Genomic DNA, 23,921 nt, shown 5'->3' with positions numbered 1-23,921 from the left:
ATAAGATCTTAGAAAAAAAAAAAAAGGATATTACAAGTGAGCTGGTTATTAAACAAGGTATTCTAACCCTATGTCACAAAGAAGACACCTAAGCCATGTATTGGATATATTTGTAATGCCAATAAAGGATTGAGAAGCCCATGCCACCTGTGCCTGAAACCACCAGCAATTGTGTTCACAAAAACCAAAGGGTGAGAGTATCTGCTGCAGCTGGCAGGCCATGAGGACTGGGACCTTTTTTGAAGATGAAATAGAAGGCTACTTCACGCGGTTTTGGTAAATCCCCAGGTTCATCTCAAAGTGGGACGCTGAGGAAGCCTCCTATTTGATGCTCTAATTCTTTTTTTTTTTTTAATTTTTTTTTAATTTTTTTATTTTTTATAATCATATATTTTTATCCCCAGGGGTACAGGTCTGTGAATCACCAGGTTTACACACTTCACAGCACTCACCAAAGCACATACCCTCCCCAATGTCCATAATCCCACCCCCTTCTCCCAAACCCCCTCCCCCCAGCTCTAATTCTTAAGTGAGAAAAAGAAACTCCTTAGGCTCATCATTGCTCAAGATGCGCTGAAATCAGGCACACCAGATGATACTCTCAGGCAGCCATATTTACTCCAAAGTCTTTTTCCCCAGCTGCACAGGGTGACAGGGTGATGCAGCGTGATCTCTTGCCAGCGGTCCTGAGAATGCACAAGGAGGCTCCTTCTGATTGCTAAAGCTGTTTCAGTGTGTCAAGGAATAAATATCTTTGCCAGGCACAAGACTATCCCTATCTTTTTAATACAATAGAAACAAATGATCTCTTTCATTCTGATCATCTTCTGGCTTTGACACTGAGAATGGAGACTCTGGAGACTGCCAAAGGTATCACTGATCTCTTGTTCTGTTTCTTTAAGAAAGAAATATTAGAGATGTGATTAAATTTGTCTGAATCTTTCAGGCCATATGCTAACATCAGAACCCATTTTAGAACATAAAGCTCTCTAATTCACATCTGAAATTTAAAATCTGTAGGACTTTGGGGACCTGTTCTTGAGTCCACGGAAATGAGGTAAAAAAAAAAAAAAAATTACACTTTTACCTGCATGTTTTAGGGGGAAAAAGGCCTCAAAACCCATCTCGGGTTTTCACAAAGATATGAAGAAATGCTCATCTCAGCCTGCCTCACAGAATATGGAATGGATCTGAATTCCTACTCCAGCCCTGCTGTTACAGTACAGCTAGACTCTACTTTGTAAGCACTTCAAACCTGTTCAGACTGACTCGGGAAGTAAGGAGAGCACACTGTTGCTTCGTATATTAAAAGTCCAGTGATACCTTGCTTCATAAATGGCTGGATACAACTTTTAAACAAAATTGCCCAGGCCAACTTTTTTTTTCCTTTCTTTCTATCTCTCGGCTCTACCTTTTGTAGGTTCAGGAAAGGCCTTGCCACATCGTAGTCATAAATCCACCATAGTTCCAAACCTACAACCCCCTAGCTGAGCAAACCCAGTGAAAAGAGTGCAGCTCCTACCCAGTAATTCCAATAATTTACTCCAACCAGACCAACTTGAGTTATATACCCTATTTCTGAGCCAGTTGCTCATGTCCCATGAATTTTAGTTTTGCACATTTGGCAATGCCTCAGGATGATTTTGGTTGTTAGATCTTGGGCATGCAAATGGCATCCGGTGGGGAGAAGACAGGGATACTGCTAAACACCCTACAGTGGACTGGTCGATCCCTCCCACAATAAAGTGGTCCAGATCCAAATTCAAAATTTCAGAACTTGGGAAACCCTGCTAGAGCCAAAAGTGGAAGACTGACTCATCAGGCTTGGGGTTGCGTACCCCTGGAATAGCATAAGAGGATCCATCTTAAAAAGCACAGAAGGGGAGGTTTCCAAAGGAAAATCAGAAAATGCCACAAAACAATGAAGTAGTTATTATACCCCATTCTATAGATTAAGCATTTAAGCTTTACCCAGCTAATAAGAGCAAGGAAGTATACTAAATTCATAATTTCTGAATCCATAGTCTGAGCTGTTTCATATTCTTCTGTGTCATAAGATTCTGTTTAGTGGAAAGAAGAAAAAAGTTCTACTTAAAAAAATAAAAATAAAAGGATCTTATCAATTGATTACTCAGACATGCTTTGACTCCGATGAAAAGGAAAACTTGGCTTACAAGGACATTCCTGGGGTTGCACATATTCTGTATATGCATGAATGCTCTGGTTTTCACTTGTGTATTTTAAGTCATTGAGTAATTTCCTCTTTTATGCTTGATGAATTGAGCTTATTGTGGGGTAGGGGAGAAGCCTTTTAGGACATATAATTTCTGACTTCTTGCCTATTCTTTATCACAAATGTCAAGTTTCAGTTTACTTGCTATAAGACAGATGTGATTTACTCTCCTCAACTTGTGTGAACTGGTAAAATTGGAAGTGATAAATATCTTTCAGAAAGCACACACAGCCCTGGATTTGCATGTGTGTATATGTTTTAAGGACTGGATATAAAGATTAATGGCTTCATTACCAAAATGTTGTAGACTCATTTCACATATGTCTCAGTTGTTGTGGTTTGTTTGTAAATCATATCAGACAGATTTTATATTTCATTTTATTTAAACTGTTTAGTACCAAAATTTCTAAACATACTCCAAAAAAGAAGTATATAAACCACTTCCATCTACCAATTACCCAACTCTGATAACCATCAATATTTTTGCATTCTTATTTCATCTAATACTCCAGGTTTTTTCCTGGAGTATTTTATAACAAATATCAGATACACTGTCATTTAACTCCAGGATCTTTCAAAGTATATCATTATCTTGGGCACCCGGGTGGCTCAGTAGGTTAAACAGCTGTGTTCAGCTCAGGTCATGATTTCAGGGTGCTGGGATCAAGTCTCACAACCTGCTCCCTGCTCAGCAGGGAGTCTGCTTCTCCCTCTCTCTTTGTCCCTTCCCACTCTAATGCTCTCTTTCACTCATTCTTTCTCTCTCAAATAAATAAATAAATAAATAAATAAATAATATTTTTAAAATAGCGTTTTCTTACATATCAAAATGTTATTATTATAACAAAACAAAATCAACCCAATTACTTTGGTCTAATAGCAATCTCTATTGAATTTTTTCTTTTTTTTTTCCAATTTATTTATTTTATTTTTATTTTTCATTTTAAAAAATGCATTTATTAATTATTTTTATTAACATATAATATATTATTTGCCCCAGGGTACAGGTCTGTGAATCGTCAGGCTTACACACTTCACAGCACTCACCATTTCACATATCTGCTCCAGTGTCCATAACCTAACCACCCTCACCATAGCTGCCCCAACCCCCAGCAACTCTCAGTTTGTTTTGTGAGATTAAGAGTATCTTATGCTTTGTCTTCCTCCCAATCCCATTTTGTCTCATTTTTTCCTTCCCTACCCCCAAACCTCTCACTGTGCCTCTCAAATTCCTCATATCAGGGAGATCATATAGTTTTCTTTCTCTGATTGACTTATTTTGATCAGCATAATACTCTCTAGTTCTATCCACGTCATTGCAAATGGCAAGATTTCATTTCTTTTGATGCCTACATATTATTCCATTGTATATATATACCACTTCTTCTTTATCCATTCATCTGTTGATAGACATCTAGGTTCTTTCCATAATATGGCTATTGTGGACATTGCTGCTATAAACATTCAGGTGCACCTGCCCCTTTAGATCACTACATTTGTATCTTTAGGGTAAATGCCCAGTAGTGTGATTGCTGGGTCATAGGGTAGCTCTATTTTCAACTTTTTCAGGGACCTCCATGCTGTTTTCCAGAGTGGCTGTACCAGCTTGAAGTCCCACCAACAGTGTAGGAGGGGAACCCTTTCTCTGCATCCTCTCCAACATCTGTTGTTTCCAGACTTGTTAATTTTAGCCATTCTAATGGGTGTGAGGTGATATCTCATTGTGGTTTTGATTTGTATTTTCCTGATGCTGAGTAACGTTGAGCATTTTTTCATGTGTCTGTTGGCCATCTGAATGTCTTCTTCACAGAGCTGTCTGTTCATGTCCTCTGCCCATTATTTGATTGGATTCTTTGTTCTTTGGGTGTTCAGTTTGCTAAGTTCTTTATAGATTTTGGATACTAGCCCTTTATCTGATATGTCATTTGCGAATACATTCTCCTATTCTAGTGACTGTTTCCTTTGCTGTGAAAAAGCTTTTGATCTTGGTGAAGTCCCAATAGTTCATTTTTACCCTTGCTTCCATTGCCTTTGGAAGCAAAGGTAAGAAAGATCCTTCTTTCTAGGAAGAAGTTGCTGCAGCTAAAGTTGAAGAGGTTACTGACTGCGTTCTCCTTAAGGGTTTTGATAGATTTCTGTCTCACATTCAGGTCTTTCATCCATTTTGAGTCTATTTTTGTATGTGGTGTAAAGAAATGGTCCAGTTTCTTTTTTTTTTTTTTTTTTTTTTTTTTTTGCATGTAGCTATCCAATTTTCCCAACAACATTTTTTGAAGATACTGTCTTTTTTCTATTGGAGATTCTATCCTGCTTTGTTAAAGATGAGTTGACCATAGAGTTGAGGGTCTACTTCTGGGCTCTCTATTCTGTTCCATTGATCTATGTGTCTGTTTTTGCACCAGTACCATACTGTCTTGATGATTATAGCTTTGTAATAGAGCTTGAAGTCTGGAATTGTGATGCTACCAACTTTGGTTTTCCTTTTCAATATTTCTCTGGCTATCGGGGGTTCTTTTCTGGTTCCATATAAATTTTAGGATTCTTTGTTCCATTTCTTTGAAAAAATTGATGGCATTTTGATAGGGGTTGCATTAAATGTGTAGATTGTTTTAGGTAGCATAGACATTTTCACAATATCTGTTCTTCCAGTCCATGAGCATGGAATATTTTTCCATTTATTTGTGTCTTCCTCAATTTCTTTCATGGGTAATTTATAGTTTTCAGAGTACAGATTCTTTGCCTCTTTGATTAGGTTTATTCCTAGGTATCTTATGGTTTTGGGTGTAATTGTAAACAGGATAGACTCCTTAATTTCTCTTTCTTCTGTCTTGTTTTTGGTGTATGGAAATGCAACTGATTTGATTAAAAGAATTTTAATTTAGAAGAAATTTTTAAAAATGTACACACACACACACACACACACACACACACACATATATATATATATATATATATATATATATATATATATATTAGACTGGTGAATAAAATAGAACCACCCACTTGATTTTGGGTGTATTTTGGTCTTTTAGAAGAAACTACCTCCCAAAATTTTAAAGAAAGAAAAACACACACATATATATAAATAAGGGTAAATGTGATGAAGGGATGGAATATGACTGTAAAGATGAAAATTTTTAAAAAATTCTAAAAAAGGATTTGATAAAACAAGTTGGTTAGAAAAAGAAAAAAGAAAAAAAGGGCAGGGAGGAAAGAATGTGCTCAGGCTGGAGACTAGAACGAAGCCCTGTGCTAGATTTAGGATATATTTTGATCTATTGGAAAAGATTGTATCCCAAATTTTTTTAGAAAAAAAAAACCAATATGTATACAAAAACTAAGGTTAAATACAATGAAGGATAAAATATAACTATAATAATAGAGGTTTAAAAAATTTTTAGAAAGGTATTGTTAAGATAAACCAGTTTTTAAAAAATGTTAAAAGAGGAAAGAGGAATAGTTAAAAAATTAGAATAAGAAAAAAATAAAATTAAAAAAATTTAATTTAATTTTGCAAGACTAAAGAATCATGAGGAGAAAGCCATGAATTCCATGCATTGCTTTCCTGTATCTCTGGAGCTCCGCTATTTTCCTTCATTGGTGACTTTGGTCTTAGTTGATGTTCTTGCTGATCTTCTGGGGGAGGAGCCTGTTGTAGTGATTCTCAAATGTCTTTGCCCAAGGCAGAATTGCACTGCCCTTGCCATAGACCGGGCTAAGTAATCTGCCAGGATTCGCTCTCAGGAAGTTTTGTTCCCTGAATGCTTTCTGTAGAGCTCTGGAGGACAGGAATGAAAATGGCAGCCTCCCAATCTCTGGCTAGAGGAGCCAAGAACTTGGGGCCTCACTCCTGAATGCACCTCAGAGGAAAGTGGTCAATCACTCCCATATCCCTGGTCTCTGGCTGCACTCTGAGCTCACTGAGCCTGTGACTGAGAGTTTCTGTCTCTGGAACATGGCCCCATTTGGAGTCTCCAAACCCAGTAGATTCCAGCCTCCAGAGGAGAAAGGTGAGTCTCCCTGAATGTGACACCTGTGGGGTCCCTGCTCAAAGAGCAGTAGCCCGACTGTGCCACAGATCATGGTTTAAGATAACCCTGAGCTGAGAGCTCACTCCTCTGGCTCTTCCCCTGGGAGCTCTGCAAAGACACCCCCAATCTTTCAGTGACTTTTGGGTCCTGAGACCACACTGTCCCTGCGAGGACTCCACCCCTGCTTAGCCTCTGGAGCAATGTCCATTAGTGGAGTAGACTTCTAAAAGTTTGGATTTTGTGCTCCATTGCTCCACTGCTTGCTGGGAGCCGGCCCCTCCCCCCTGCAGTCTATCTTCCAGTCACCTTAAATTCACTTCTCTGTACATCCTACCTTCCAGAAAGTGGTTGATTTTATGTTCCTAGAAATGCTGTTCTTCTCTTTTATCTCCTTGAGTTTGTAGGTGTTCGGAATGGTTTGATAACTATCTAGCTGAACTCCTAGAACCTGATGTCATTTCAGTCCGCTATTCTTGCCTCTCCTCCAACCTATATTCAAGTTTTTCTAATGAGATTTATTTAATTTATTTATCTAATTTATTTATCTAATGAAATTAGTATTTAAGCAGGAAGCACTAATTGCATGAAGTGGCTAATAATGTAGTTGTCATTTAAGTCTTTTTTAAGACTGAACAGTGGCTCCTCTCCACTCCCATTTTTCATGCCATTGATTTGTTTAAAAATTCAGATAAAGTGTACTACTCTGTTTTAGGTTTGGCAGATTGTTTCCTCATAGTATAGCTGAATTTATTTATCATGACTGCATTTCTATGGACTAGAATATGGAGCTCTAACTGACCAAATTCAGGAAGAATTTCAATTTTTAAGAATTCATAATGGTTTATATCTTATGAAGAGACATTCCCACTTTCAGTGATGCTAAGATTGATCTGTGATTGTAGGTGATGGCAGTCTGGTTCTTCCTCTATAAAGCCCTCATTAATTTCACTGAATGGTTTTGATGACTATGTACTTGAATCAGCTATTTTGTTATAGATTGCAAAATGGAGTTTGTTGTTGTTGTTGTTGTTTTTCTAATTCTGCTAACTCTTTTGCACTTATTTTATATTTCTTTATAAAAGAAATCCCTCCCCATTTACCAGGACTATTTAATTCCCCTGAAGTAGGGCTCACAAGGCAAAAGCAATATACTTATTTACTTACCTGTAGTTATCAATGTTCAGAGTAATGGTTAGTGTCTTAGCCATCTGAAATGGTGTTCAATGACTTGTATTTTGTTTTTGCAGTCTTATTTTTGTGAGGAAGAGTATGTTTTCCTATGAACTCATGGCAGTTTAAAATATAGTAATGTCTTCTAATGAATTAAAACCATTATTCTTTTTTGTGACTGTTTCACAATGAAAACTACAAATGTATACAATGATTAAGATGATAGTAAATAGTAAATTCATATACCAAGGGAAACCTGAGTGACTCAGTTGGTTAAGCATCTGACTTCATCTCAGGTCATGATCCCAGGATCTTGGGATCAAGTCCTGCATCATGCTCCTTGCTCATCAGGGAGCCTGCTTCTCCCTCTGCCTGCTGCTCCTCTGTTTGTGCTTTCTCTCTCTGACACATAAATAAATAAAATATTAAAAATAATAAAATAAATAAATTCATGTATTTATCATCCAGCTTTAACAATAATTAGCAATTTATAGCAAACCATGTTTTTTAATCTCTAGGTACACACTCTATGCTCCCTATCCAAATTATTTAGAGGTAAGGTGTAGATATATATTTGTTCCATAGATGTTTAGTATGTTTCTCTGATAAAAAGAAACTCATTCCAAAATCAGATCATGTCCACAATAACATTATTACAAGCATCACTATAATTTCTCAGACTCATTGGATAACCAGTCAGTATTCATATCGCCTCAGTTCTCTTGCAAATGTATGTTATGTGTTTACATTTTGCTTGTTTGAGTTAGAATCCAAATAAGGCCAATAAATTGTTTGATATATCTCTTACTTCTCTTTTAAATTTGAGTTTTCCCCTTTAGCTATTTCCTTTCTTGCTATGTTTTATTGAAGAAATTAGATTTCCTAAAAAAAATTTAATTAATTAGAATATAGTACATTATCGCTTTCAGAGGTGGAGTTCAGTGATTCATTAGTTGTATATAACACCCAGTGCTCATTAAATCACATGCCCTCCCAAATGCCCATCACTCAGTTACCCCATTCCCTGCTCTCCCCTCTAGCAATCCTCAGTTTGTTTTGTATGACTAAGAGTATCTTATGGTTTTTCTTCCTATCCCTCTCTGACTTGGTCTTGTTTTATTTTTCCCAACCTTCTCCTATGCTTCTCTGTATTATTTCTTAAATTCTACATGTGAGTCACATCATATGACAGTTTTCTTTCTCTGATTGATTTCTTTCACTTACCATAAGTTCAGTTGCCCTGTAGTCCCACCCATATTGTTGCAAATGGCAAGATTTCATTCTTTTTTGATGCCCAAATAATATTCCATTGTGTGTGTGTGTGTGTGTGTGTGTGTGTGTGTGTGTATCACATCTTCTTTATCCATTCATCTTTACTTTCCCATAATTTGGCTATTGTGGACATTGTTGCTATAAACTTTGGGGTGCAGGTGCCTCTTTGGATCACCACATTTGTATCTTGGGGGTAAATACCTAGGAGTGCAATTGCTGGGTCATAAGGTAGCTCTATCTTCATCTTTTTGAGGAACCCTCCACACCCTTTTCCAGAGTGGCTGTACCAGCTTACATTCCCATCAAGAGAGTAAAAGGATGGGGTGCCTGGGTGGCTCAGGGGGTTAAAGCCTCTGCCTTTGGCTCAGGTCATGATCTCAGGGTTCTGGGATCAAGCCCCCCGTTGGGCTCTCCACTCAGCAGGGAGCCTGCTTCCTCCTCTCTCTCTCTGCCTGCCTCTCTGCCTACTTGTGATCTGTCTGTCAAATAAATAAATAAAATCTTTAAAAAAAAAGTGTAAAAGGGTTCCTCTTTCTCCACATCTTTGCCAATATCTGTTGATCCCTGACTTGTTAATTTTGGCCATTCTGACCCATGTGAGGTGTTAGCTGCTCACTGTGGTTTTGATTTTTATTTCCCTGATACTGAGTGATGTTGAGCATTTTTTCATATGTCTGTTAGTCAGACACATGACTAACATGTGTCATTTATGACACATATTAGTTTGTATGTCTTCTTTGGTGAAATGTCTGTTCATGTCTTCTGCCCATTTCTTGATTGGATTATTTGTTCTTTGTTGTTGAATTTGGTAAGTTACAGATTTTGGAAATCAGCCCTTTATTGACAAGACACAGAAATTAGCTTTTAAGTCCTATTGATTTTCCTACATCTTGGAATTTGCTAACTTGATTACTATTAAGCAGATACAAAACAGAAATTCAGCCATCATTCTTTTTAATGCTCAAGTTATCCTATCTTTAGGTAGAGGAAGAAAGAAGTGGCTGTTAATTAATTTCATTATTCCTTACAGTAAAAAACCACAGAAAGTGTTAAAATTAAAGGAAAACTAAGAGAATGAAGAGAGTAAAAATATAATCTTTCCTAACTATTAATTTTTTTTTAAAACAGGGAAAATCCACCACAGTGAAAAGTTACATATGCTCTAAATAAATCATAAAATAAATTCAGAACCAAGAACAAATATTATCTCATTTGAGTACAGCTAGTGTACTCACTTCATTTTCAAGTTGGCTAACAAAGCAAAATATAATTTGATTGGATATAAGTTGCATAAATTAAAATGAATCCAGAAAGTATCCAAAAATAAAAGGGCAGCAAATATCTACCAGGCAAATTTGTAAGTAAAGGTAATGGTCATTGTCTTGCTATCAAATAATATCAGGCAAGAAAGGGCATTTTACAATGATAAACACCACAGTATACAAAGAAGATACAATTACTCATGTCTTTGCACCACGTAATACACCACAAATTTTAGAAAATACTATAAGCAATGCAAACAAAAATAGACAGATAAACTGACAATGGTTTAGTTTACTTATTTTTTATTCAAAAATTTTTAAAAAATTATAATATTTTTATTGAAAACAGTGACAACTCTTTCATATGCATGTACATGTTTATGTAAGATTATATTAGAATGTATAAGCAAGCCAAAATATGTTAACAGAAAGAAATACAGGTATGATGAAACTACCATGTATAATAAGGTCTTATGATAATCATTTTCTTTAACATATACACCAGTCTGAATCAGCTCAAGAAACCATGACTAATAATGTAAAAAACCTAAACAATATAATCAGTAAGTGTGTAAAAGAGACATACTTAAAAATATAAATCCTGACAACAAAAATTATAACTTTACAACTATACGTAGAATATTTGTGAAAACTGATTGCACATTATACCCCAAATTAAGCCTCATTACATTCCCCCAAAATGTAACTCAAGCAATATTTCTATGATCATAGTGGCATAAAGTTAGAAATCAACAAAGGATTGAAATCAAAGAAAATCACAAAAAGTACTTCCACTAGAATCAAAACAAGCAGTCAAACAAGAACAAAGCAGAGAACAAAAATAAAACATCTTTGTTAAAACAACTCTGGGTTAAAGTGAATATTTAAAATGAAATTATAAGACTTCCCTTTTTGTCTTTCATTTACTATCATCTGGAATTTACCAATGTTGTTAGTCTTTTTAAATAATCAAGTTTTAACTCTGTTAATCTTCTCTATTTTATGTTTGCTTTCTATTTTATCAGTTTCTAGTCTTGTATTTATCATTTTCTTTTTTCTATTTATTTTGGGTTTATTTTGCAAGATTTTTCCTTGAAGTAGAACTTAGATTGTTGATTTCATCTTATATTCATATACTAATATTTTCATTAAAATCATAATATTAGGGGCACCTTGGTGGCTCAGTGGTTTAAGCCTCTCCCTTCAGCTCACATCATCATTTCAGGGTCCTGGGATTGAGCCCTACATCAGGCTCTCTGCTCAGCAGGGAGCCTGCTTCCCCTTCTCTCTCTTTCTACATGTGATCTCTCTGTCTCTGTCAAACAAATAAATAAAATCTTTAAAATTAAAAAAAAAATCACAATTTTACACCTAAGCCTGGCTTTATCTGTACCCTAAAGGCTTACTTTTTGACATATTCATTCTCATTCACTCCAAAATACATTTTAATTTCCATTCTTTTTCCTTCTTTGACACTTGGGTTTTTAAGAAGAATTTTTCTTAATGTCCAATGAAGTTTTCCAACTTAAAATTTTGCATTGCAGTATGGCCAGAAAACAGGACAAATTTTGGTTCCCTAAAATGTTTTTAGACTTGTTTTTTAGGGCGCCTGGGTGGCTCACTGAGTTAAGCTTCTGTTTTCTGCTCAGGTCATGATCCCAGGGTCTTGGGATCGAGCCCCACATTGGGCTAATCCCCATCCGGCTCTCTGCTGAGTATGGAGTTTATTTCCCCCACCCCCATGCCTGCCTCTCTGCCTACTTGTGATCTCTCTCTGTCAAATAAATAAATATATTTTTTTAAAAGGCTTCCCTTTGGCAACTTGGCATGTGGTCAGTTTTTTGAAGTTACACTTTTGGTTTTGAAATGAATGCCTGTACATAATTTTGTTCTATATAGATATGTTAGGTTTAGTTTCCTGATAGTGCTATTCAAATATTCTATGTTACTGAATTTTTGTTTGCTTTTTCTATATATTATAGACATAAATGATTAAAAATTTTCCACTGTAATTGTTGAGTTGGTTGTTTCTTCTATTTCTGTTAAATTCTGTGTCTGATTTTGAACTTTTTTTTGATGAATTGAAAATTTTATCATTTCTGATATTTAAATTTTATCATCTAAAATTTACTTTAGATACAGCTACATCAACTCTTTTATTTAGTTCTGATAGATAGACTACCTACCTACAGAGAAAGAGAGAGAACTTTATGGAAGTATAATTGACATGTCCAAAATACACATAAAATCTATATCACCACAATCAATATAATGAAGAATGTTTACACCATCCACAAAAGTGTTCTCATACCTCCATAATCCATCCCTCCCTCCATGCCTATCTGCAAACAATCACTATCCATCTGCTTTATGTCAGTACACATGGTTCAGTTTTCTATAAATGAAGTCAAATGGTTCATATTATCTTTTTGCCCAGATTTTGTAGCTTAAAATGTGATTTAGAGATTAATACATGTTATCTGTGTGTCTGTAGCTGATTTTATAGCTGAGTAGTAGTCTATTATAAAGATATATAATAAATTATCCACTGACCTATTTATGGACTTCTAGGTATTTTTCTTTCCATTTTGGAACTATTACAAATAAAGCCCTATGGACATATGAGTACAAGTCTTTGTATAAACATATGTTTCACTTCTATAAAAACCTTTTAAGACTCTGTTTTGTTTTGTGGCTTAATGTCCATCAGTTTTCAGCCATTATCTTTGCAAATATTATCTTCTTTATTCTCTTTTCCTTTTCTGGGACATTAATAGCATAAATGATTGAACTCTTTTCAATGTTACTAATTATTTTGACTCTGTTTCCTTCTGATTATTTGATACATTTATTTTTACATATGTTCTGGTATACTGATTATCTTTTTGGTTGTCTGAATTCTGATTTTAACATATCCTTTGAGTCCATTTCACATAATTTATTACTTAGCGACTGAATTTTTTAATTTTTAAATTTTTTTATTGTGTTATGTTAGCCACCAATCAGTACATCGTTAGTTTTTGATGTAGTGTTCCTTGATTCATTGTTTGCATATAACACCCAGTGCTCCATGCAGTCTGTGTCCTCATTAATACCCATCACCAGGCTCATCCATCCCTCTACCCCCTTCCTTCTAAAACCTGCAGTATGTTTCTCAGAATCCATAGCCTCTCATGGTTGTCTCCCACTCTAATTCCTCCTCCTTTATTTTCCCCTTTTCCTAAAGTCCTCCATGCTATTCCTTATGTGCCACAAATAAGTGAAACCATATGATAATTGGCTTTCTCTGTTTGACTTATTTCACTCAACACAACCTCCTCCAGCCCCATCCATGTTGATGCAAAAGTTGGGTATTCATCCTTGCTGATGGCTGAGTAATATTCCATTGTGTATATGGACCACATCTTTTTTATCTATCTGTTGAAGGGCATCTTAGCTCCTTCCACATTTTGGCTATTGTGGACATTGCTGCTATGAACCCTGAGATGCATATGGTCCTTCTTTAAACTACATCTCTATCTTTGTGGTAAATACCCAGTAGTGTAATTGCTGGGTCATAGGGTAGCTCTATCTTTAATTTTTTGAGGAATCTCCATGCTACTTTTTTAAAATTTTCATAGTTTCTGCTTTCTGTAAAAACTGTCAATTTCTTATTTCTTTTTGTATAGAAAGCATATTTACTTAAGTGTCTGCATAGGGAGGCTCCCACAACTGAAGTCTCTGTGTGTCTGTTTATATTATTTATTTTCCTGTAGTGTCATTAATTTTGTATGGTCTACCAGTGTATCTCTTTGTTTCATAAAGTGTAGTAGGCATTGTATTTGAGAAAGTATATTCATAAATAATTTGAGCTCTAGAAATATATTACCCTCTTTTAGGAAAGACTTACATTTGGCCTAAGAGAATTAAGGGTCTCTTGCGGAGCATTGGCACCCTGGACTGATCTCAACCTAATTTCAGGTATTGAAATCATTGTATATATGCTGCAATATATATTCAGACTGTGTAATTCTGTAGTATTCTTGGGACCCTGCACAAATTGAGAGGGCTCACCATCATGATCCACACTTGGGGAACTTTGGTGTTACATACTGTTCTCCTCACACAGCAGGCTGTCAAAAAGCACTTCTCAGCCTCTCAGTGGCACCTCTGCAATAAGAAAAGCAAATACACCAAGCCAACCCCCAAAAAATCCCAGAGGAAGAGTGGTCCAAACTACACTGATTAATAAGAAAGACATGTTGGTAGTAAAAAGTGTGACATGGTCAGGATTAAACTTTTCACATTCTTTTAATCACTTAAACTGTGTATATTTGGGGTATGCAAAGTCTATTTGTTTTTAGGATATATTTTGGACAAGTGTGGCTTGGGGTTGTCCTTCTCTCTCCAAATAAATATATGTAGAATATCAGTAATTTTTGTTCTTGATGATGAATTTTGGTTGCTGCTCACTCACTCAGAAACTACTAAGAAATAGATGTGCTATTTGATTTGCTCTTCCTGAATTTTGTCAAATGATAATATTCTTCATAAACTATGGTTTGTATTGAGGACCCCCTTTAATGTCATCTGGTGCCACAAGAAATAGCATAGAGTCTCCAAAAGTTGACAAAGTATCCAAAAGGCTCTCTTCTGAATATTTACAATACGATCCTGGGGAAAGCAAAGGGCAAGAAGAATCAGCCAGGTGGTGGCAAAAACAGTCACAGACAAGGTTCAAACAAGTGGTTCATTTCTGCTACATTTAGGGCATCTCTTAATATCACAGGTATATATCATCTTCACTGTTTTGAGTGAATGCTAGAAATGCTTAGCATTTTGATGGACTTCTCGCTCTCTCCATAATTAGAAACTCTTTCTTGTATTGTGATACAGGAAATTTTCCATCTTTTGAGACTTTGTGGGAGAAACAATGTCTAGACGAGAGCTTACCCAGGCCTCTTGAAGCTCAGACACATACATGGGGCCTATGCTTTGTTTGTCAAAAGCAAAAACCTGAAACAGAAAATAGTGATTCAAGGAAAGCAGGGGAGGAAGACAAGAGAGCAGTAGCATTTAGGTTTCCAGTGGCACCGGTGGCAAAACTACCATCATTTCTGCATTGTGGCTGTTGTGCAAACATGACACTGTTATGTTCAGTGCTGTATTACTAAAGGATGCATGACCTAGCAGGTTTTCATTAAATACTTGTTAGGGTGACACACTGAGTCAAGTGCATCATATCCCTCAACCTTAATGATGGCTTACTGTTAATATTTATAGACTTTTTTGGCTTTTTAATATATAAAATCCCACCTTCCCTGTTAAAAACAAACACAAACAAAACTCCTTTATTTTGTCCCCATTAAAAAGTAATACTTAAGGCTAAAATGTGGACTCCCACAAAAGAAAAAACGTGGAATATTAAGTTGTTAACAGGAAAATAATGTGTCTACAACTAGGTTCTTGAAACCATTAATTTATGAGAGTAAAAAACTGCATGTAACTTAAAATTTCCACATGAACCAGAATAACCTTTGATTCATTTTTTAAATATTCTTCATTTCTCTTTATTAAAAGTATTATTTAAGTAGAATATGGGAAACTTCCATCCAAATCCATGTAATGATAGGTACAGACCCTGAGAGCTTAAATACTCTCACTGCCTCTCCTGCCACACTTCCCATAACTCTCCACCAAGTTCATCCATTCCAGGCATGCTGGCTTTCTCAGTGATTCTAAACTCTGTCAGCCAGGCTTGTACCTCAGAGTCTTTGCACTTTCTTTTTTCTCAGTCTTATGGAGTATTTCCCTTAATATCCACACCAGCTAGTACCTTCACCTAGCTGATGCTTTCATTCAAATGTCAGAACTGCATCCAGATATATCGGAGAAGAATTCACTGAGCCTATATAAATTAGCATTATTCTGTGTTCACTCACTACCCTTCACTCTGCCCCTGCTTTATTCTTCTTCATTGTACTTGTATTTGACCGTGTGTGTTTGTGTGCATGTGTGTGTGTTTAATTATCTCTTATTTTCCTTTCCCAGTAAAATACAAACTTCAAAAACAAACTCTGTTCTGTTTTGGTTACTGCAGAATTCCCAAGGATTAAATCATTGTTGGACATAGAGTTTTTGGTCAGCAAATACTTGTTCAGTGAAAGAAATTTGTTTGGTCTCATGAAGCCTACTACTGAATTTCTGGTTGACTGTTTACTCTTGTATTTTTGAAAAATTGATCTGTTCTTTGAATAGAACAGTTGGGCTCTGTTGGTCATTTTTAGTGTTTTTAACCATTTCTGTACTGAGCATTCCTCTATTCCTTATCATATTATGTTTCAATTAATTGATTCTTTCTTATATTCCTTGATACTAGGCTGCAATTTTTGGTCTTCTCCGTAAATCACTTTGAATGTTAGCAAGTAGAATCCTGTGTATTTTAAAAATACATGATGGAGCACCTGGGTTAAGCGGCTGCCTTTGGCTCAAGTCATGATTCCAGGGTGCTGGAATTGAGCCTGCATCAGGCTCCCTGCTCAGCAGAGAGTGTGCTTCTCTCTTTCCCTCTGCCTGCTACTCTGCTTACTTGTGCTCCCTCTTTCTGTCAAATAAATAAAATCTTTAAAAAAGAATACATGATTTTATGAACCCTAGATGCAAATAGGTAGAAATAAAGGAAGGAAGGAAGGAAGGGTGAAAGGAAGGAAGAAATGAAAGGAGAAAAGAAGAAGGAAAGGAAGAAAGAAAGAAAACTGGTAATACCAGCCATTTAGCCTGGAAGTAAGAGAAAGACTGCTAAATCTGTTTACTTGTTGTCCTCATTCTTATACTAACTAGAAGGAACTAAAAAAAAAGATTAGTGGCCCTCCAGTTATCGTCAAAGACAGATGACTGTCTTTGGTGCCTTATCCAAGAATGGAAAAAAATCTGAAAGCTGAACTAAAGCTGATGCAGAATTGGTCTTGAATAGGACTCCCAAAAAAGGTTATATATTATTGAAAATGAGAAACACAAAGCAAAATTACGAAACACAAACTAATGTCACAAACTTAAATTAATTTATTTCAATTCCCTAATCTAAAACCAACATAAAGGATATAGATTTAAGAAACAGCTACACACAAAAAAGAATACTGGATTTATAAACAGAGACACTTGTTTGAGATCCAGCCTCCATCATACACAAGATATGTAACCTTGGGCAAGATTCTTGGCTGCCCGAGCCTCAGTTCTCATAAACAATGAATCACAAAAAACAAAAACAAAAACAAAAACACAAAACATACACACACACACACACACACAAACACACACAAAACATGAAATAGCTACAGAAGAATTAGGTTATGTTATTGTAGTATTGTGATTATTTAATTAATATATTTTTTGTCTTCATCAACTGCTCCTGACTCAGAGCTCCTAATACCCATGGAAATTTTCTAGGTATTGAGAACCATAAAGATGTCTCTTATTTTGTTAATGAGGTGATTTCTAGACCTTTCCTAAAGATGGGGGCCAGTTGCCTGGTGAACAAACCATATGACTAGAGGATAAGAAATTTCAGTCCAACACTCCTGACCTCAGGGGATGACTGGAGCTTGAATCAATCATCAGTGACTACTGATTTAATCAATTGTGCCTATGTAGAGAAGCAGCTAAAATAAAAATCCAAAAGGTCAAGGTTCAGAGAGCTTCCAATTTGGTGAACACCTGGAGACACAGGGAGAGTGTCAGACCTAGAGAGGGCAATGGAAGAGCCACACTCTTTCCCCAAGTCTTGATCTAAGCATCTCTTTCATATGGCTTTTTCTAAGTTATATCCTTTTATAAAAAACTGGCAATTTGGTAAAATGATTTTTTTCTGAATTCTATGAGCTACTTTAGCAAATTGATCAAACCCAGTGTTTGTTCGCAACCCTTCCAGGAGATTCCCAGATGTAATCTGAAACTGGTTGCTACACTCAGAGGGCAGGGAGAAACCAAAGAAAGAGGCAGGCCACTTTAAGTTGGTAGGTAACAATTTTAATAAAGAAAGGGAACTTAGTAGGAAGCTTGTCTTGTGTGACAGCAAAATGAGCTGACCCCCTACCAGTCCACTGGAATGGGACCTAATTGGGCTTAGTCACATACACAGTGCAGGTTTTCTGTATCTGCCATCACCATCTCAAGGCTCTATTCTTGGGAGCAGGAAAGACAAGAAGAATCTAAATTCCAAGGACAACAGTGGGGTAAGAGCTTCTGAGTGCGCAGGTCCATCTCAGGGGACAATTAGCAGTCACGTCTTTTTGGTGACGTTCCCCAACATCTAAGAATAGGTTTGTGTAACCTGTTTGTCATAAGCACAGCTATCAACATCTAAGAATAGGTTTGTGTGACCTGTTTGTCATAAGCACAGCTATCAACATAGGCTTGAAATTGGCACCTGAAGTGAGAGCGGGTAAGTGACCGAGCCCTTAACCTGTGGGATCTGATGCTGTCTTCAAGCAATAGGTGTCAGAATCGAGCTAAATCACAGGACACCCATCTGGTATAAGACACCAATGCTACCTCAGGTACAGAACACTTATACTCTACCATGTTTTTAGGTTGGCTTCATAAATAAGCCCATTAAAAATTGCTTGTATGACATAGATGCCAATGGTCTTCGGTCTTTTAAAAGTACTCTCCCTTTGGATTAATTTTGAATTAAAAAGGAGCCTCATGCCTCTACCATTATTTGCAATTTCAAAATATTTCAAAAATTATGATTATTCAGTAATGAAGAAAAATTTACTGGCTAGATTATCTGCCTGTGTTCCTTCATGCCACTATATTCTAGTATCAGTTTTGTTAAACTATGATTTTCTAAGAATTTCTTTCTTTCATCTAGATTTTTGTCCTTTATAATACCTCCTTCAATTTTTTAAATGTCACTAGAATCTCTAATGAGGTCCCCTTTTCCATTCTTGATGGTTATTGTGGTGTGTATGTGTGTACCTGCATGCAGATATCAATGGCTTTCACCTACAGGCTTATCAATTTTAAGAATCAACTATAAAGAACCAGCTTTGGCTTTGTTGATTTTTATTTGGTATAGTTTATGTTTATTTTCTTTTTCTTTTTTTTTTTTTTGGTTTATGTTTATTTTCTGTTGAATTTCTGCTCATATCTCCTCACTGTCCTTCTTACTGTATCTTTTGCATTTAATTTGCTATTATTTCTCTAAATTCCTAAGATGGATTCTTGGTTCAATAATTTCAGCCTTTCTTTTGTCCTATGTGAGTTTAAACCTCAGATTTCCCTTTGAGTATTTCATAGGTACATTGATATGTACTATCTATGAAATACTTAAGATATTTCATAGGTACATTTTTATAAACATGTTTATTATTATTCTATTAAAAGCACCCTCTAATTTCTATTAACATTTAACATTTAACCTATAGGTTATTTAAAAATATACTTCTTGCATTCTAGTTATACATATATTTTCAACTCATATTTTCTAGTCATCGAGAATAATTGTATTGTATCTATTGCAATAATTTTAATCTTTTGATGTGTTATGACTTATTATATTGCCCACTATAGAGTTAATTTTTGTAAATGTCCTCTGTGTATTTGAAAATACTGTATATTTTGTATATCGGATGCAGTAATTATATAAAAATATAGACATTTACACATATGTGAGGTATATGAGATCTATTTATTTGTCTATATAGATTATATATAGAAAGCGTGAGAATCACATGTGCTGGTATTCAGATCTTCTATATTTATTATTCATTCTTATAGGATAGTTCTAACAAATACTGACCATTCAATAAATATTTATTGAGTCTTACTAAGTATTAGACACAGTGTTAAGCACTTCACATGGATCATTTGATTTAATAATGCAATAATTCTATGAAATTAAAGAAAGGAAAACAAAAGTTTAAGAGGTTAAATAATTGCTCAGAGCCCACTCTGGGGGGTGTGATGGGTGGGTCATCCAAAACCAGTACTGGAATCCAATTTTATATTACTCCACATTTATACATTCATGACATTGCTCTAAATCCCTGTAGGTAACAGTCTTTGTCATTATATGACAAATCTTGTCTTACATATTTTCCTTTATTCATCCATTGTGTAAAACCCTATGTGTGAGTTATTCCCTTCCTAGGAAAGATTCCTCTTTGATGTTCCAACTCTGTCCTGAAGATCTGAAGAACTAATGGGAAGAAATACCCATTTGTTGGGAAGGGAAGGGAAAGAGGGAGTGAATGGATACAAGGAAGGAAAAACAGAAGAGAGGGAAGGAAGAGATAAAATATGGATGGATGGACGGAGGGGTGGATGGATGGGTGGATGGAAGGAAGGAGGAAAGGAAGGAAGGAAGATAAGAAGGAAGGAATAGAGGGAAGATGGAAGGAAAGATAGATAAATAGATGATAGATAGATAGGTGATAGATATACAGATAGATGTTAAAAATTATAGAGAACAAACTGAAGATTGATTGGGGGAGGTAGGGGGGACATGGGCTAGATGAGTGATGGGTATTAAGGAGGCCACTTGCGATGAGCACTGGGAGTTATATATAATTAATGAACCACTACATTCTATTCCTGAAATAAATATTAAGATACATGTTAAAAAATTTGAAATAAAAATTTGGAAAAGATATATAAAGGTACAACGAATAGATAAAATCTTGACCTATAAGACTGGTATAACCACAAGATGAACTTCTGTTTCTATGCTTCAGACTTATTTTCAATCCCTGCTTCAAAGTCCTAGTGAATTAGTTGATGTTAAGGTGTGATAACAAGGCAACCTCCCCACATCTAAATTTTCAGTTAGGAATTTATCTTTAGAATTTCCTTCATAACTTGCAATCCACAGATCACTGAACTTATCTAGGTATTATTAACTTCAAATAGTCTCTGGAGAACACTGTCCTAATAGCTTTCTTTTATTGTTAATACCACCATAAGGAATTACAGTCCGTCCCTCATTGAAAAATGTATGAGATGATAATAAAATGTGGGGATTTTACAATAAATCACTTTGAGCAGATATGGAAGTAATAAACATAGATCAACTAAAAGGCTAGCATATTGACTAATGGTACCATCACAGTTATTTCTATGGGAAATAACAGTTCATCTTTTGCTGAATATGTGCCATTACAGAAAACAGAATCATTCTGGTTTATTTTGTTATTCTTGCTTTTTTTTTTTCCTAATCACAGAAGTTTGAAACCTGCTTGGAAAATTAAAATCCTAAGTTTGAGATATGTATAATATAAATTTTGTGCAGTGATGCTGTAATAACTTTTTCTATTATTTTAATAATATTTGTAATGCTCCAATCATTCAAATAATAGCATATCAGAAATTAACAGGTGTTTCACAAAATTTGGTATTAAAAGCTTTGGATTTAAATTTAAATTGGGAAAGAACTTCTTATTGGCATTAAGACTGAAAACGTAATTATAGAAATACATTTAATAACTTTTTAAATCCTTGCCAGCTTTCACTCTTCATTTCACTGGAAAAAAAAGTTGGGGGGAGGATCCTTTAACTGAATCAAGAACTTCTAAGAGGACCTGACCGTACCTATGGGGAGCTGCTTTATTGGATTCTGAAGGCAGTGGATAATGAGATGTCATGAGTGTTTTGAGCATTTCTGTTCCCTTTAGTGTCAGTTGTAATGCTGATTTAGAAGTTTTATGACTGAATCACATGATAGAATCATTTAAAATTTGTGGTACCTGAAAGAACAAAATTGATTAAAAAAGTCACAGCATTATTGAGGTATAATTGTTATACAATACACTATACAAATCAAAGTGTACAATTTCCTAAGTTTTGACATCGATATATACCCATGAAACCATCACCACAGTCAGTAATGAATATTTTCATCACCCAGAGAAGGTGCCTCATGATCCCTTGTTATCTTTTCTTCCCACCCCTCCTTGCACTCCTGCCCCAGGCAATCACTAATCTCCTTGCCGTAACTGTACATTAATTTGTATTTCCAAATGTAATCATAGAATCATATAGTATATATTCTTTTTCTCCTCCCTTCTTTCATTTAGCATAACTGAGATTCATTCATGTTGCATGTATTAATTGAAATTCCCTTTCATTTCTGAGTAGATTCATCTAATGGATATCCCATAATCTGGCAGCTATTCATGGATATTTGAATGTTTCCAGTTTAGGACTATTACAAATATAGCTGCTAAAAACATCTTTGTACAAGTCCATATAGGCACGTTTGCTTTGATTTCTGCTGGGTAAGTACCTTGGAGTGGAATGGTTAGATCATGGTAGTAGTAGGATGCTTCAGTTTTAAAGAAACTGTAAACTATTTTCCAAAGTGATTATACTATTTTATAATCCCAGCAGCAATGTATGAGTTCCAAATCCTTCACATCCTTGACAACACTTAACATGGTCTGTCTTTTAATTTTAGCCATTCTGAAAGGTATGTAATATTTTCCCATTGTGTACTTAATTTTTGCATTTCTCTAATGACTACTGTTATTAAACATCTTTTCATGTATTTGTTGATTCAGATTTTCTGCCTAGTTTTTAAAAATGGGTTGTTTTATATTGAGTTTTGTCTACTGCAAACAAAAATACTATAATCACTCATGTATAAATCTTCGCAAGAACATATATATTTTCTTTTCTCTTGGGATTGTATCTGGGAGTGAAATGGTTGTATAATATGGTAAGTGTCTGTTAACACTTCAGCACACTGCTAAAGCCTTTTCCAGGGTGAATATTCTATTACAATCCTAACAGCAATGTATGAGAGTTTTAAATCTTCTCCATTCTCACCTACAACTGGTATAGTCAAGTCTTTTCTTATTTTTGGCCATTCTAATAGATGTGGATAGGTATCTCATTATGGTTTTAATTTGCAATTTCCTAATGACAAATGATATTGAAATCTTTTCATGTCTTTTTACCATCTTTATGTCTTCAGTGAGATGCCTGTTCAAGCGAGTATTTTTCTTTGAGTTTTTACTTTCTTATTGTTGAGCTTAAAGAGCTATTTTGTTTTTATTTTTTTTTTAAGATTTTATTTATTTATTTGACAGACAGAGATCACAAGTAGGCAGAGAGGCAGGCAGAGAGAGAGGAGGAAGCAGGCTCCCTGCTGAGCAGAGAGCCCGATGCGGGACTTGATCCCAGGACCCTGAGATCATGACCTGAGCCGAAGGCAGCGGCTTAACCCACTGAGCCACCCAGGCGCCCTAAAGAGCTATTTTAAATGTAAGTTCTTTATCAGATATATGTTAAGCAAATATTTTTTCCTAATCTCTGGCCTTTTTCCCCTTCAACTGGCATATGATATTTATAGTATGTTAATATTTGTAAAAAATATTGAAGGGCATATGCTTTCAAGGATACATAGATTACCTCACTAATAATGTTGATTATCATTGGGTAGAAATACTGCGTGCCAGTCTATTTAAATCACCTCAAAAAACTATCTGTTCCTATTGACAGTTACTGACTGTTATTACCCACCCCCACCTTAACCAGTAATCTATAAGCTACTAATTACTAATCTACTTTCTACCTCTATACATTTGCTTATTCTAGACATTTTACAGAATGGAATTGTATAATTTGTGACATTTTATGTCTGGCTTCTTTCACGTAGTGTTCTCATGTTTCATCTCTTGTAGCATATATCAGCATTTAATTCCTTTTTATGATGGAAAAATAAACCATCATGTGAATACACCACTTTTTGTTTATCCATTCATCAGATCATGGACACTTTTTCCCCATTGTTAAACTATTATGAGTAATTTTATATACACATTTGTATGTAAGTTTTTATGTCAACATGTTTTCGATCTTAATGGGTATATACCTAAAAGCAGAATTACTGGGTCATTATAGGTATATCTATGTTTAATATTTTTAGGAAGTATCAAATTACTTTTTAGAGGGGCTTTATCATTATATAACACC

The sequence above is a fragment of the Mustela lutreola genome, chromosome 5, assembly GCF_030435805.1.
Source record: "Mustela lutreola isolate mMusLut2 chromosome 5, mMusLut2.pri, whole genome shotgun sequence".
NCBI lineage: Eukaryota > Metazoa > Chordata > Mammalia > Carnivora > Mustelidae > Mustela > Mustela lutreola.
Note: the sequence above shows the minus strand (reverse complement) of the source record.